At 44.0% G+C, this 16,166-nt stretch overlaps 1 long non-coding RNA gene across 8 annotated transcripts in view; it reads left to right on the plus strand.

The window, feature by feature from the left end:
- Positions 1-16,166, plus strand: part of LOC102156297 — an 85,287-nt gene that overhangs the window by 27,913 nt on the left and 41,208 nt on the right. For 7 of the 8 annotated variants that reach the window (XR_005377671.1, XR_005377668.1, XR_005377672.1 and 4 more), the window contains one exon: positions 2,998-3,133. This is a non-coding gene — a long non-coding RNA (uncharacterized LOC102156297). Of the gene's footprint in view, positions 1-2,997; positions 3,134-4,473; positions 4,546-16,166 lie in introns of all 8 variants that reach the window. The other variant, XR_005377674.1, reaches the window with a different exon arrangement.

Here is a 16,166-nt window from a genome sequence, read left to right on the forward strand (position 1 = left end):
TCCTGCTGATGGACATTTGAGCTATTTCCAGTTTTTGGCTATTTTGAGAGCGAAAAAATGTGCAATAAACATTCCACGTATCCATCTTTGGGGGGATGAGTGTCCTCGTTTCTCCTGAATGTACATCTTGGAGTGAAATTGCTGAGTCATTGGATAGATAACACTTTATTTAGTTAGTTGATACTGCCAGTTTCCAAAGTGGTTTAACTAACCTATACTCCTGCCAGAAGTGTGTGAGATTTCCAGTTGTTTTTTTTTTTTTTTTTTTCCTGTTGTTTTGTTGTGCCCAAGATTGCGAATCCGAGAAACCACCAAGGAGCCGACACTGATGCAAGCACACGAGGGTTTATTAGCAAGCTTGAGCTTGGGTCCAAGTATACCCGACACAGCGGTGCAGGGACTTGGACCCCTGAAGTGTGTTACAGCTGGGTTTTTTATAGGCTGGTCTAGGGGATTTTCAGAAGGGGTGGAGGAATTTCTCAAGTTCTGTTTACATTTTGATATGGGGCTTTCAAGGGCATTGAGCTCTGTTCTCATTTTAATATGGGACTTTCTACCACAGGTGTGGGCTCTGTTGTCTTTCTGATATGGGATTACCTGCCGAGGACATTCTGCAGTTTTTCCTATAAAGTTCAGCTCTTCTTCACAGGGGCCTAAGATGGCTGTACTTGTGCTAATGCTAAACTTGAGGTGGAATGGCCTTGATTTTTCTCGGCATCCACAATTTTACGTACTTATCAACACTTGATATTGCCAGTCTTTAGTTTTGTCCATTCTGGTGATGAGTTGTGATATCTTGTAGTTTTAATTTGCATTTCTCTGACTAGTTTTTCTTTTCTTTTTTCTTTCTTTTTTTTTTTAAGATTTTATTTATTTATTCATGAGAGCTACAGAGAGAGAGAAAGGCAGAGACACAGGCAGAGGGAGAAGCAGGCTCCATGCAGGGAGCCCGACATGGGACTCGATCCGGGGGCCCCAGGATAATGATATGGGACTCGATCCGGGGACCCCAGGATAACACCCTGAGCTGAAGGCTGACACTCAACAGCTGAGCCACCCAGGCACCCCTCTGACAAGTTTTTCAAGTGCATTTTGGTCATTTTCTCTTCTAAGAGGTGTCTGTCAAAGTCCTTTTCCCTTCCTAAAGTGGGTCGTTTTGTCTTACTGGCTTGTAGGTGTTATTTATATTCTGGATATAAGTTCTTGGTCAGATATATAGAATGCAAATATCTTCTCCCAGTCTGTAGATTGCTTCTTCACTTACTTAATAATACCTTTTGGTGAACCTAAGTTCTTATATTTAATGAAGTCTAAATGTTTTCAGTATAGTGGGTTTTAGGGAGTTTCTTTTTGTGCTCAGTTTCAGAGATATTTGCCTATCCCTAAGATCATGAAGAAACTTTTCTATATTTTCCTTGAGAGGCTTGATTCTTTTTAACTTTTACATTTAGGTCTGTGATCCACATCACATTAATTTTTATATATGGTGTGAGGTAAAGATTCATTTTTCCTCCATACAGCCTGTTTTCTATATGGATATCCCATTTCTCCAGTGCCACTGAAATTCAGTGGAAACAAAATGAACATACATATTTGGTTCCATTTCTGGACTCTCAATTCTGTTCCACTCGTCTATTTGTCTATCCTTGTACCAATACTGCACTGCCTTAATTATTGTAACTTGATATTAAGTGTTGATATCTGGTAGTGTATGTTCTTCTTCAAGATAGCCTAGGCTTCTCCTTTGTATTTCCATAGAAATTATAGAATTAACTTGATGAGTTCCACACATAAACTGTGTGGGAATTTCATTGTGATTGTATTAAATCTATAAGTCAATTTAAGGAGGATTGACTTGACAATATTCAGTCTTCCAATCTATGGTCTATTTCTCCATTTAGATCTTCTGGAAGACCTTGTTGAACATCTGATTTCATTTCATCAGCGCCAGAGTTACCTCACCTCGGTCTTCTTGTCATTATATAATAGGATCATATAAATGTATTACATAAATATTTTCCTTACTGCTTAAGTAATTTTTTCCTGGTTACTTGCAGCCAAAAACATCTCAACTAATATAACTAACATAAGCTTGTCCTGTGGTGTGATGGATTAAGCAGAAGACTTGAGTCTGTGCTATATCCTGTGTAGCCATGAGTAAGTCACCTAACCTCTCTTGGCCTGCTTCCTTATCCATGGAAACCTCATGAGGTTGGAAAGTTCTTCTCCTTTTCACAAACCAGTGAACACTGGCTCATCCTTTGTGTCTCAATATCATTTTCTTTGGGAAGGCTTTTCTGACTCTTTCATTTAAAACCTAGATATTTCATAAAAAAGAAAAAAAACTAGATATTCTTTTCAGGGTGCTTGAGTGGCTTAGTTGGTTGAGCATATGACTCTGTATTTTGGTTTGGGTCATGTTCTTGAGGTCAGGGGGTCAAGATCCATGTCAGGCTCTGCTGGGTGTGGAGCCTGCTTGGGATTCTCTTTCTCTCTCTGCCCCCACCCTGCTCATGCTCTCTGTCTCTCTCTAAAAAAAGATAAAAATAAAAATCAATAGATATTCTTTTCCTATACATGCCTTTAAAAACATATAAAAGCATGTAATGTAATATTATTGTTTGCATGTTTGTCTCCATCAGTGCTTTACTGGATCAGTCAGGGACTGGGACTTGGTAGGGAACAGAGAGTGCAATTAAAGGGCTTAACTAAAGAGAGTTTAATGAAAAGACAATTATAGAGGAATAGCAAGGATTAAGGAAACCCCTAAGGGAAGATGAGGTGTCCCAGGGACCAGCCACAGAGGCAAGCCATTATCTCTGAAGAATTGAGATAAAGGAAGTATTACTGGAACCCAATGAGACTTGTAGCTATGAAAGAGGGGCTGCCCAACAGATGCTCTGGGCTATAGGGGAACATGCCATCATGAGAACCATGGGCGGATGGAGAGGAGAATCAATACCCACCCCTCTCTCTCCTCTCACCCTCTGACTTCAGCTCCCATAGGATCAACTCAACCAGAAGGCAGAGGGTGAAGGAGTCCGGTGATACCATCTATAGAGATCATCCTCTCAGGCCTCAAAGTAGAGCAGCATGAGGCAGAAAATGGATCTGGGAGAAGAAATAGCTAATGGTGAGTATACTCATCTTCAGCATGAGCTTCTTGAGATTGGACACGTATTTGAAAAATACGTTGCCATAGTGTTTTATACACCTGTTACAAAAAATCCAAACATCATAGAAAATTATAAAAACGAAAAGCCTCTATTAGCTCCAGAATAACCATAGCTAACTGTTTGTTAGATAATATTTCAGGTTTTATATGCAGGCACGCTGAATATGTGGGTCTGTGGAAGATTGTGTTTCCCAAAACAACCACATCAGTATTTCTGGTCTCATCTGCTCTTCCAGACATGGCCACTCCTCATCACTAGGCGAGTCTATTTCCCCTCCCATGGAATTGGGAGAGGGCTCTGTGATTGCCTTGACAGGTAGAATGTGGCAGAAGTGATGCTGCATGACTTCTAAGGCCAAATTATGAAAGACAAGATGGCTTTACCTGGAAATCTCTTTTTTCCTGGGATGCTCACTCTGGGAAGCCAGCCACCACATTATGTAGAAGCCCCAGTCACGTGAAGAGACCTCATGTAAGTGTGGTGGCTAATTGCCCAGCTAAGGTCCCAGCTGACACTCAGCATTAATTGCCAGATAAGTGAAAGAATGAGCTTCCAGATGATTCCAGCTTCCAGCATTTTGAGCTACCTCAGCTGATGCTGCACAGAGCAGAGGCACTTATCTTTACCAAGCCCTGCCCAAATTGAAGATCCATAAGCAAAAATAAAATTGTTTTAAGCCACTGGAATTTTGAGTGACTTGTTACGCGTAGTCATAATAACGAGAACCGAGGTCATATCAGGGGGTTAAACTCTCAGGCTCTCCTGGAGTCACACTGGCTGAGTTCTTCTCTGCCACTTATTCTTTGCCTAACTTCGGCCGAGTTGTTCAAATTCCCATTCTTACTTTCTTCACCTGTAAAATGGGCACAGCGACATGAAACCTCTCACAGAGGTTCGTGTATGAAACAATCCACTCAGTTCCCAGCACAGAGTAATTCTTATGATTCTTGATCATTGATTCCCTCAAAGACTACTAGGAAAACTTACTGATGAAACAAAGCCAAGGGTATTAAGCTTCCTGCAGAAAGGGAGAAGGTCACCTTGAGAAAGTTGTAGTGGTGTTGGAAAGGGAAAGTATTTTTATATGTATATTTTTTATTGGAGTTCGATTTGCCAACATATAGCATAACACCCAGTGCTCATCCCGTCAGTGGCCCCCTCAGTGCCCATCACCCAGTCACCCCAACCCCCTGCCCACCTCCCCTTCCACTACCCCTTGTTCGTTTCCCAGAGTTAGGAGTCTCTCATGTTCAGTCACCCTCTCTGATTTTCCCCACTCATTTTCTCTCCTGGGAAGGGAAAGCATCAAGAAAGAATGCTGCTGGGTGTTAAAGGCTGTGCTGGTCACGTAAGATGGTGCCTCCTTGAGGTGGGTCATAGGGCACAGGTAACTGGATGAGACTGGGCAAAGTTTAGGACCTGAGAGCTTTAGACTGGTGGGCCCAAAGGACTTGAAGTGAGTCTAGATGAGCAAATTTTGTTTCTATAAGCGAGGCATTGGGTTGGTTCTGTCTTATCTTCTGAGAGCAGGTATTTCCTAGAGCAAGCAACGAAAGTATTACTTGGTCGCAGTATTATTTAATGCGGGGACAAAAAAGAGTGTTGCTTTCAGTTCTCATTATACTTTTTTTTTTTTTTCATGGAAAAGGGCTCCTGGCCTACCCCACCTATTATATTGAAACTTGCCTTTCCTTTGAATGCCATTGCTTGGCTATCTTTCCTTATCAGTACATATCAATTCATTTTCTTCTTTGTAGCAGCTGCTTGATATTTACTTGTGTGGCTGCAGCATGATCCGTTTGCCTTTTCACATATCAATAGACACCTGGTGTGTGTATACAGTGTGTGGCAGGGGGACCCAGACCCGTAGCACGTGCCTGGCGTGCAGAGCTCAGAAAAGGTTTGTGACTGAAGGGAATGTGTATGTGAAAGCTGTAAAAGGCCATGTAGAAGTAAGGTATGGGTGGATGGTTGGGCTCCCCTGTCACTGCATCTTATTTTGTCCTGGCGTTGTCACCTGTGTGAGGAATCATCTCAGGGTATGCATGACATGGGAGAGCCCCAGAGGTTCCTGCATGCCCCCAGGGAAGAATGGAGGAGAAGCATGAAAAATCGTGAGCCTGGAGAGTGGCCAGGTGACAAGCTGAATCAGGGCTGCATGGAGGGTACAGTTGAGACTCTGAACCATGCAGGTGCCCAAGGAAAGAGATGGAGCATTGAATCCATGCCAGTGGGAACAGGTCATAAATTTCAGCTCCTGCAATCAGGACAGTACTGACCAGACAGGGCAGAGGGCACCTCATGGAACCAGCAAGGCCCCAGAGAACCAGACAAGGGCCATTTCTTCCTGTTGCCACAGGGACATTTCCCCTACCTCCAAATGTCATCAAGGAAACATCTGAAGACCAAAAAAGCAGTGCTGGAGGGGGTTTTTGACTTATAACCAGACATAACATTTATGAAGAAGAGGCAATACAAGACATAGCCATAGGCTTCTCAATAAGGGATAGTACCTCCACACCAATGGGGGGCATTTAGCATCTGAAAAATGGGGTGCAGGGGATTTCCTCCCACTTTTTGATTATGAAAACATTCAAGCAGAAAAGTAAGAAGAATAACTGCACAAATGCACATGTATTCATTGCCTAGATTTCTTGCTTGTTGTGTTTTTTCCACATAATTGTTTTATCTATTTTTTTGAAGCAGTTTAAACTAAATTACAGATATCCTGACATTTCACCCCAAATGCATCTCTGAAAAACAAGAACATTTTTTTTCTGCATAATGTGGGGGCGTTCTTAACTGACAGTGGGGAGCACTGCTGCCAGTTACGTGGGTGAGGGGCAGAGATGCTAAATGTCCTGCGATGCATGGTCTACTTCAACTCCAGGAAGACTGTCGGCCCAGACTTGTCGGTCTGATAGCATCATTCTGCACAAAGCCTGCTCTATAGAAAGACAAGTTTGTGTAGGAGGATGTGTGGGAGTATGTGGGAAGGCTGCTATCATATATTTATTCATTTAATACATATGTCTTTTTTATTAAAGTAACACATACACTGGTAAGATGTGGGGACACACACAAAAAAAGTTATATAGGAGAAGCAGGAAAAAAAATCAACTGTAGTCTCATCTTCCAGGGTCAGCAACTGTTAACATCTTGGCACATTTCCTCTAGTCTCTGTCTATTCACATATTGAGATCATACTATCTCTATGTACTATACTATATGTCTATATCTGTACTTGTGTCTATATCTATACTAGTTGTCTATCTTAGGAAAGCTTATTTTTAATTGGTTATTTAAGGTCTCCTGACTCCTGCCTACTCTCCAGGGGAGTGGAGGCTAGAGAGAAAGAGGAAATCTGTTTTTGAAATGAAAACTATGCCACATTAGAAAAAAATGAGCCTGATGGGTCACTTGTTAATTTGCTGGCACCCTACCTACTCATGACACTCCGTTAATCCTCAGAATGACTTTGTGATGTAGGGTGTATCATGCCCATTTGTTGAATGAGATACATAAGGCTGAGGGAGCTTAGGAAGCTACCCAAAGGCTCCATAACCTGTGTGCTTTGCCATTCTGACTTACAATCCTGAATACAACCACAGGCTTCCTGACCAGCTCCTGGGAGAGGGAAGCAGAGATACTGGGGATGCAGGGTATGTACTTGCCTGGGAATCCTGAGCCATAAGAGACTCACAGACTCTCTTCTACTGAATCTGGAACAACAAATAGGATGTCTCCAGTTTGGAGGGGGTCCCTCTTCCCCCCTTTGATCATCTATTTCTCAGTTGGGGTATGGTTTGAGAACAAAGAGCTTGCCCACCTATGTGTGTGTATTTGGATCTGCGGCCAGTACCTGGAGTGAAAACACAAATTACCTGTAGTAGTTTAAAGATGGCTGCAAATTCTTTGACATTCTTTCCATTCAAGAGGAGGAATCTATCTTTCTCCCCTTGAGACTGGACAGGCTCCATGAGTGCTTGACTAACAGAATACAGTAGAAGTGAAGTTGTGCCTGCATTCAGGCCAACACCCTTAGAGACTAGAAGCTCCACATGCCATCTCTTGGGACACATGCTCTTACAATCCAGCTGCCATGCTGTGAGGAAACCCAAGCAGCCCCATGGAGAAGCCACGTAGAGATAATATAGGCCATTGGTCTGTATAGCCCCAGCTGAACAGTTAGCCATCAGCTAGCACCAACTGGCTACCCAATGGGAGTGAACCACCTTGGAGGTGAATCCTTCAGCCCCCTCAAATCTCCCCAGCTGATGCTGCATGGAGCAGAGATGAGCCAACCCTGCCAAGGCCTGCCCAGATTGCAGATTTGTGAGCAAAGTAACTGATCATTGTTATTTTAAGCCACTACGTTTTTGGAATGGTTTTTTGTGCAGTATTAGATAACCAGAGTGCCACCACTTTCTGAGCTGATCTTCTAAGGAAATTTATATGTGAAACCTTACAAACATACTATCTCCTTTAATCCTCACACTTCCCTCTTAGGCAAGAAAAATAACAGCTAACATGAATTCAGTGCTTGCTATATGCCTAGTGCAGTTCAAAAATCCTTTTCCTATGCCAACTCATTTAGTTGTCCCAATGACCCTGTTTCATATGTACTTTTATCCTTGTTTCACAGATGTGGAAACAGGTACAGAGAAGCCACGCACGTAGTGGCAGAGCCAAGGGCTCAGTTGTCGGATGTGGAAGCCAGCCATCCTAAGCACTGTTCCGCCACTCAGGCAAGGGCTGATGAGAAGGCTTAGTCTCAGAGAGGTGGAGTGACTTCCCCGAGGGTGCACAGCTCTTGAAAGCCTTTGGAATGCTCATGCTCCAGGTTCCTCCATTGAAACTGCCAGGGTCCTGACAGTGTTGACTGCCCCCTGGGTCTGTCTCTGTGTGATCCTGGCTGGCTCTGATCTCTGAGGGTGTCCTCCAGCTTGATCTGCTTCCTTACTCTGCAGCTGTGGTACCCACTGTCCTTGGGCTGTTCCCACACATTCAGTTCCATCTTCAAAGCACTGGATTTTTTCGATCAAGAAGGCGCTTTAGAAGATTGTGCCTCAGGCTTAGGAAGACTTTCCAAAAGAACTTTCTAACATTCCAAGGATAGTTTGTGCTTTGACCACTGCCTGGCTCCAGGCGGATCTCTTGGTCCTTCCTGCTCAGCTGTCCCCTCTCCTGCACCTTGTACCCCCTCTCCTTTGCAAATGAGGGGTGGGAGTGAGCAGGGCAGGATGTCAGGGAGAGGAGAAAGTGAACAGGAGCTCTGCAGTCACATAGATTTGTGGCCTAGGGTGATTATTTAATCTCTACTTGTCTGTAAAGTGGGATTAGGAGTAAGTAGCCTCTTCTTTAAAAACAACAACAACAAAAAAGATTTTATTTATTTATTCATGAGAGACAGAGAGAGAGAGAGAGAGAGAGAGAGAGAGGCAGAGACACAGGCAGAGGGAGGAGCAGCCTCCATGCAGGGAGCCCAATGTGGGACTTGATCCCGGGTCTCCTGAGCTTCAGCCCTGGGCTGAAGGCAGCGCTAAACCGCTGAGCCACCCGGGCTGCCCAATAGCCTCTTCTTCATAGGGTTGTTGTGAAAATCAAATGATGTAATGTAAGTGTTTCCTGGAGCCTCTTTCAGTATCAGATTTGTTACCTGTAGCTCCACAATTGCCTGTAGGTCCCACAATAGTAAGAGAATGTCTAGAGGCTTCTGCAGAAGTCTCTGTGGCCATCTGCTGAAGCCCATGTGTCTGCCCACGAGTGCAGAGGAGCAAAGTGTGCCTTCTGCCTCATTTCTGCCTCCCAGATGTAGGCAGAACTTCCAAGAATGTCTCCCAGAATGTGCCAGTAGGATTAGTCCACCAAAGGAGTTCTATGCGCAGGAAGGTGAAGATTCAGGAAGTCTCTGGCTCAGTTGCTGGCTCAAAGGCCATGTTGCATCAGCTGAAATGCATACCTCAGGAACCTGCTACCACTCTTGGTTCCAGGGCCACACTGCCTCTGCCTTGATTAAAGGCAAACAAAACTGATGTCCCATGGCCTTCCTCTCGGTAAAACGAAGTGAAGCCCCAGTCAATGGACCTCTACTGTCACTGCTGCAAGGAAAAATAATGCTCCAAAAACACATGGTTGTTAGTGCAGAAAGAGAAAGGACATTCTCCACCTCACTTCTAGCTTCCAAACAGCACGGCCATTTTTGGAAGACGGGTTCCTCAAGGACCCAATCTGTAGACTTGGGTTTGCCAGCCTCTAGCATGTGGTAAAGTATGCACAGAGGGCGGTAAGGAGCTGACCGAGCCAACCCTTGATGTCAGAAACACATCCCAAATGTAGGAACCATTTTCCTGTTCACTACATTCATTTGTGCTTGATCACTATCCCTTTCCAGTAACTTTCTTTGCTGGTACCCTAAGCGCATGCACCATCTGCTTCCGCTAGCCTATGAGCCCAATGAGAAAAAGAGTAGCAGCTACAGCTTGGGCCTTCCAAGGCAGAAAGGTAGAAAGTAGGCAGAACATCCATTTCTTCTGTGCTCCGACGAACCAGCTTGACAGAACAAAGGGCCTGGCCATGGGAGCCTGGAGGCCTAGACTCAAAATTAATTCCCTGAAGAAAGCCCTCAAAAAGGTGAGGCTATGTGATGGCTCCAGGGCATGTGTGGGCAGAAGAGGACAAAGCCTGAGGCAGGTGGAAAGAAGACTTTCTCCCACCCACCTGAGCTATCTTGGTGGGACACCAATTATGAAGGAAGAGAAGCAGAAGACATGCCAGTTCCTGGCAGCAGCTTCTCCCAAAGCTAATCTGGGTCGCGTCTGGCAAGGGTGGATGCTGTCTGAGGCATCTGGTACCTGAGCTCCTAAATAAGCATAGTTGGAGAGCATGTCAGAAATCAGCCCTGGGTGGTTCCGTGCAACACAGAGGGCTCTGGAGTCAGGCAGTCGGGGTTATGCACACAGTGACCTGAGGGGAAGTGACTTCAACCCTCTGAGCCTCTGTTTCCTCCTCTATAAAGGATGGTTCACACCTCTACTGCAGGTGTGGGTAGCACTCTGTATAGAGCCCAGTCCAGAGTAAGTCCTGCATATAGTGAAGCAGTTACTAAAATGAAAAGGGAGAGGGAATGGACTCATATTGAGGGGCTCTTTGTCAGCTGCTCTCTCTACACCATCTCCCTTAGTTCTCCTAGCAGGTCAGGGCCTCCAAGGCATGAATAGTAACTCCCAGAGCTTGCAGTCGGCAGCACAGAAACAACCCTATGAACTAGGAATTCTCCCCCCGGGTTATACATTTTTTTTTTTTTTGAGAGGGGGAGAGGGACAGAGGGAAAGAGAGAGGGAGAGAGAGAATCTCAAGCAGACTCCCAGCAAAGTGCAGAACCCATTGTGGGGCTCGATCTTGTGATCCTGAGATCATGACTTGAGCCGAAATCAAGAGTCAGACACTTAACTGACTGAACCACCCAGGTGTCCCTGTCCTCCCTGCTGTAGAGAGAAGGAAACTTTAGGAGAACAGACGCTTTCAGGGCCTCACTTGCATCCTCCTGCCCTTACTACCCATTCCAACCATGGACACCTGCATTTCTTTGTGCAGGCATTTCCTGTTGCCATTGGCCTGGCAGGCTAGAAAAGCGAGAACATCAACAATCACCAACAGCTTTCAACCACTGACTGGTGGGAGTTTGTGCATAAATAGTCTGTCTGTGTTGAGACGCCTGAGTGGCTCAGTGGTTGAGCGTATACCTTTGGCTTAGGGCATGATCCTGGGGTCCCAGGAGTGGGTCTTGCATCAAGTCCCACATCAGGCTCCCCAGAGGGAGCCTGCTTCTTCCTCTGCCTATGTCTCTCTGCCTCTCTCTGTGTATCTCTCATGAATAAATAAATAAAATCTTTTTAAAAAAATAGCCTATCTGGGGATCCCTGGGTGGCGCAGCGGTTTGGCGCCTGCCTTTGGCCCAGGGCGCGATCCTGGAGACCTGGGATCGAATCCCACATCGGGCTCCCAGTGCATGGAGCCTGCTTCTCCCTCTGCCTATGTCTCTGCCTCTCTCTCTCTCTGTGACTATCATAAATAATAAATAAAAATTTAAAAAAAAATAGCCTATCTGTGTTGACCCTCAAGGGGATAACCCTGAGGTGTTGGTTCTGCTCTGTGTCCCAGAAATTTCCCATGGGATTAAACTTCCCATCTAATAAGATATAGTTATCCTTATTACACATGAAGAAGTTCTCACCCTCTCTCCCAAAAGAGCAGAAGCACCATCCCAACAGACATTGTATCCACTGCTAGCTATACTAATGGTTCCCCCAGTTCTGTCCCAGTCCCACTGAAGATTGTTATCGGAAGACCAAATTGTAAAATTAAGTTTCAAAAACTTGTATATAAAACAAAAATGTGGGAGGAATCAAATAGCTCATGAGATCCAGTTAGCAAAATGTCACTAATGTTGGGAACCGGTATGATATTTTCTGGAATGTCATGACAATCAAGATCTCTAAGGAGTATTATTTGTGGCAGAGAACAGAATTGATGTATTTATGGAGCACAACACAGGGAAGGTAGACTGTTGTCCTTGCTAGGTAAAAGCAAATGAACCTTGCATACACATTGATATGGGGTGCGGTGAAGCATTAGACAATCCAGTAGCTGCATACTAAGTGCTCATGGCCATGTTGATGTATTCTAGTAAAGATACTAAATCAAAACAGTAACTGCAGTGGGAAGCATCACTAGTTATGTTTATAAGAGTTCATACTCAGTTTTCAAGATCTGTCTGATTTCCTTGTAGGTCAGACTCATAGGTGAGTTAATTGGGGTATGTGATAGGTATCACTATCCCTACTTTTCTCATCTTTGGAAGTGACATCAATCTTTGCAATTTCCCCAGCAATTTTGTATTACTTCTGGTTTGCCACTGCAATAAGAGGGGAAAGTTCTAAGAGTTTCCACTCAATCTTTCCTACCATAATGATCCTCCTCCTATTGGTCAGAGAGCCTGTGTGAGGACTCTGCCAGTTGTCTAGTATGTTTATTTAAATGATGAATTTGGAAGCTGAAAAAATGACCTACAGGGTGGGTTTGTGGATGAACTGGTTCTGCTGTGACTCTGACTTGAGCTGAGATTCTATTATCTGACCACTACTAACCCCCACTTTGGGCTGTGGTGGTGTTTTGGGTCTCCAGGAAGAAGCATCAGTTCAGAGCCAGTGTCTAGTTACCTACAAAATTTTCTTTTTCTTGCTAATAAAGTCACTTTAGCAAATGACTGCAGGTCCTTCTGGGGGAATTCTTTCAGGAAGATTTTACTGTGCATATTTGAGGCAATGGCACAGAGCCATTCTTCGAGGATACCCCACCACTCCTTCAGTCAAAGGGCTCTTATTGTGGGAATTGACCTAGACTTCGAAATTGGGTGAGAGATATGGCTCTTTCCTGTGGACACTGGTCAGGCTTTTGCTACCAGACCTTGAATCTTTTCCTGTTGTAGAAATCAAGCAGTTCACTCCTAGAGTGCCCATCTATTTCATCCTTAGGATTCCATGATCAATTAACCATTACCAAAGATCTTTGTGTACCAGGACAGTCTAGTTACTGGTACTTCCCTGCTGCCATTTAAGATAGATATACCTACCTAGTCTTTAGCAGTTAAGTGATGCCATTTGTCTTCCGCTACTTCGTGATCCCATGATTTTCATTGAAATCAGGTATCCCATATCAATGGTGACATTCCGTATAGTTGAACCTATCATTCAAAAAGCAACCACAGAGCTTTCAAGAATATAGGTACTCCCCTCTCAAATGTATTTCTCAATGCCTTAAAATCAAGAGAATGTTTTTTTTAAAAAAGGTTCCATTTATTTATTAATGAGAGAAAAAAGAGAGAAGCAGAGACATAGACAGAGGGAGAAGCAGGCTCCCTGCAGGGAGCCTGATGTAGGACTCAATCCCAGGAACCTAGGATGATGACCTGAGTCAAAGGCAGATGTTCAACCACTGAGCCACCCAGGTGCCTCTCAAGAGAATGTCTTCTGGGTGTTCTCATGGAACATGGTGGGTGGGTGAGCAAGTTGTACAGGATAAACCCAATCAAACCTTCTCATGTCCCTTTATCTTTGAATTTCTTCTTCCATATAATTCCAGGCATGTAAATCCAGTTTGCGGACTCTCAGTTTCATTAATTGTTGGTCACTGTTGAGTTCAAGTTTCAGTCAGTTGCTTAGTGAGCAGTTTGAGACACCTCCATGGGTATGAGATAACATATGAAATCTGAAGTCTTTAGTAGGTTCATCTACATCAATGAATGTGCTCACTGTAGTGTTCTAGCCCACTAGATCCTTGGTCTAACAGTCTTCAAATCCAGACCTACACATGATCCTAGATGTGTGCTGATATATATTAGCAAAATTTTATAATTCTTGAATATTTAAGCTGCTTCCTCCTACGTTATAATTAGTATACTAATATTTCACCTTAGTTATGGGTTTAGTGGCAACAAGAGGTGGTTACGGTGGGTCTAAGGCATTGCCTTAGATGAAGTTATCACAGGGTTCAGGGGAAAAAATATGCCAAAAAAGAAGAAAAGAAAGAGAAAGAAGAAAGAAGAAAGAAAGAAAGAAAGAAAGAAAGAAAGAAAGAAAGAAAGAAAGAAAGAAAAGAAAGAAAGAAAATGCTATTGTCCAAATACACCAGAGGGAAAGTTACTGCCACCAATAATGTGTGCTCAGAATGACGTAGGGGTTCAAGATTGTCAGTTTAATCTGGATTCAATCAGATGTTCTCCTTTCACATTTTATGATCCCATTCTTTCCCAACCCAATTTCACATGAACAACTCTATGAAGATGTGAATTCAGTTGTTATTGAAATTCAGCATCTCACACAATTAAATTCTGTACTTCCAGTCATATCAACCTTATGTCTTTAGGAAATAAAATATTCTTTTAACTTCTATTCCTTTTTTTTTTTTTTTTAGAAGGAGGGATAGGGGCAGAGAAGAGGGAGAGAGAGAGAGAATCTCAAGCGGGGCCCAATTCCAAGACCCTGAGATCACGACCTGAGCTGAAATCGAGAGTCAGACGCTCAACCCACTGAGCCATCCAAGTGCCTCTTTTAACTTCTCAGACCATGGTTTGAACTGAACTTGGCATTTTTTCTCTGTAAGCATTCGAGTCTGCTCAAGGAATATATCCCACACTATAATCATTAGAGTCATCATTATGGCCATAGAGTCAACTGAAGCATCTCAGTGGGCTCCCTGGGCGCTTGTTTCAGTTGGCCCTTCATCACAGCCAACCACAAGTGATAGCTTATTTAATCAGCACTGCATGCAATGGATTACCAGCATCTCATTTCCCATTGGTGAGGAGCTCATTATTGCCCTCAAGCCCAAGGGCATGACCACACCAACACCCAAATCCCATTTTTACAGGTCTGTCTCTGGAGACAACTCCTATAGCAGCCAGGGTCCAGTCAAGAGATAAAAACTACACAGAAACTTGAACAGAGAAAGTTTAATATAAAATTAACTATGAGAGAAGATTGGAGTAACAGAATTGGCTAGTGAGAAGTAAAGAACTGTGAAGAATGCAGGAATACTGGCTATAAGGTTCTGAGGGTAGTCCTACCCTTGGGACCAAGAGAATGCCCTAGAGCTGTGATCTAGACCTTAGGGAGGACTAATTGAGTCTCTGAGGTACTGCACCTGCAACAATTGCTGGACATTTGCCCTCTGGGGTCCCAGCAGGGAACCATCTGCCCAGAGATGCCATGCCTTAGTACTTGCTATAAAATTGCCCAAGGAGGTGCTAGGGGAGGCTGTTCACCGGGAGGTACTTGGTCTGTAGCATTCCACTCTGAAGTCACCTGAAGAGGTTCTGGAAAAAGCTGCTTGCCTCTGGGCACTGCTGGCTGCAGTACACTGTAGTTGCTGGCGCCTGCTCTCCAGAGGCCAGGTGTTGGAGAAGCCACTCAAGCTGCTGGAGCCAGGCAGTGGAGAGGCCATAGACACTGCAGGAGAAGCCATGTGTGTTACAGGAGCTGGGCCCATCAGAAGCCACAAGTGCTGCCAGAGCCTGGTGCTGCATAGACCAGGCTGCGCCATGGAAGCCTACCCAGAAGAGTGGGCTGGAAACAAGAAGAGAAACGCCTTCCTTCTTCAGGATCTGTCCCTTGCCACAAGTGACAAAACTTGACATTGTACCAGCTGACAAAGGAGAAATAATGACAGGGCACACCTTCAGTATTGCAGACCAGGCAATGAGGGGTAGAACAGAGGTGGCAAATTTATAATTGGTGCACTGAGAAAACATTGTGAATTATCTAATGCTGCACTGTCCAATACAATAGCTGCATGTCACATGTGGCTAGAGGCTACTATTTATAATAATTAAAATTAAGTAAAGGTTTAAAACTCTAATCCTCTGTCACACTGGCCACATTTTAAGTTCTCAGTAGCCACGTGTGGCTAAGGGATACTACGTTAGAACAGTGCAGATATAGAATATTCTATCACAGACATCATCACAGAAACTTCTGTCAAACAGTTCTGATCTAATGTATCTTTCGTTTTAAAGATTTGATTGATTTATTCAAGAGGGAGAGAGCAGGGGGAGGAGAAGAGGGAGAGGGACAAGCAGACTCCATGCTGAGTGCAGAACCTGATGTGAGGCTTCATCTCAGGACCTTGAGATCATGACCTGAGCCGAAACCAAGAGTCTGACGCTTAACCAACTGAGCCACCCAGGTGCCCCTGATCTAATGAATCTTGATTGCCTCTTTGCTTTGGCTGCTAGAAATCTTGGAGATAAATTCAATCTCAAGGTCAAGGATAAAATTAATCTCTAGCAGAGTGCAAGCCTATAATCCTGCCCTTGGCCTCCTTCATCTCAATTTCCTAATCAATTCATTTTATCTTGCTCTATTCATTTCGGTAACTAATTTTAACATGCATTTTGGAATTAGGATGGGCAAAATAAAAACTTTTTGAGTA

The sequence above is a fragment of the Canis lupus genome, chromosome 24, assembly GCF_011100685.1.
Source record: "Canis lupus familiaris isolate Mischka breed German Shepherd chromosome 24, alternate assembly UU_Cfam_GSD_1.0, whole genome shotgun sequence".
In the NCBI taxonomy this organism is placed as follows: Eukaryota; Metazoa; Chordata; class Mammalia; order Carnivora; family Canidae; genus Canis; species Canis lupus.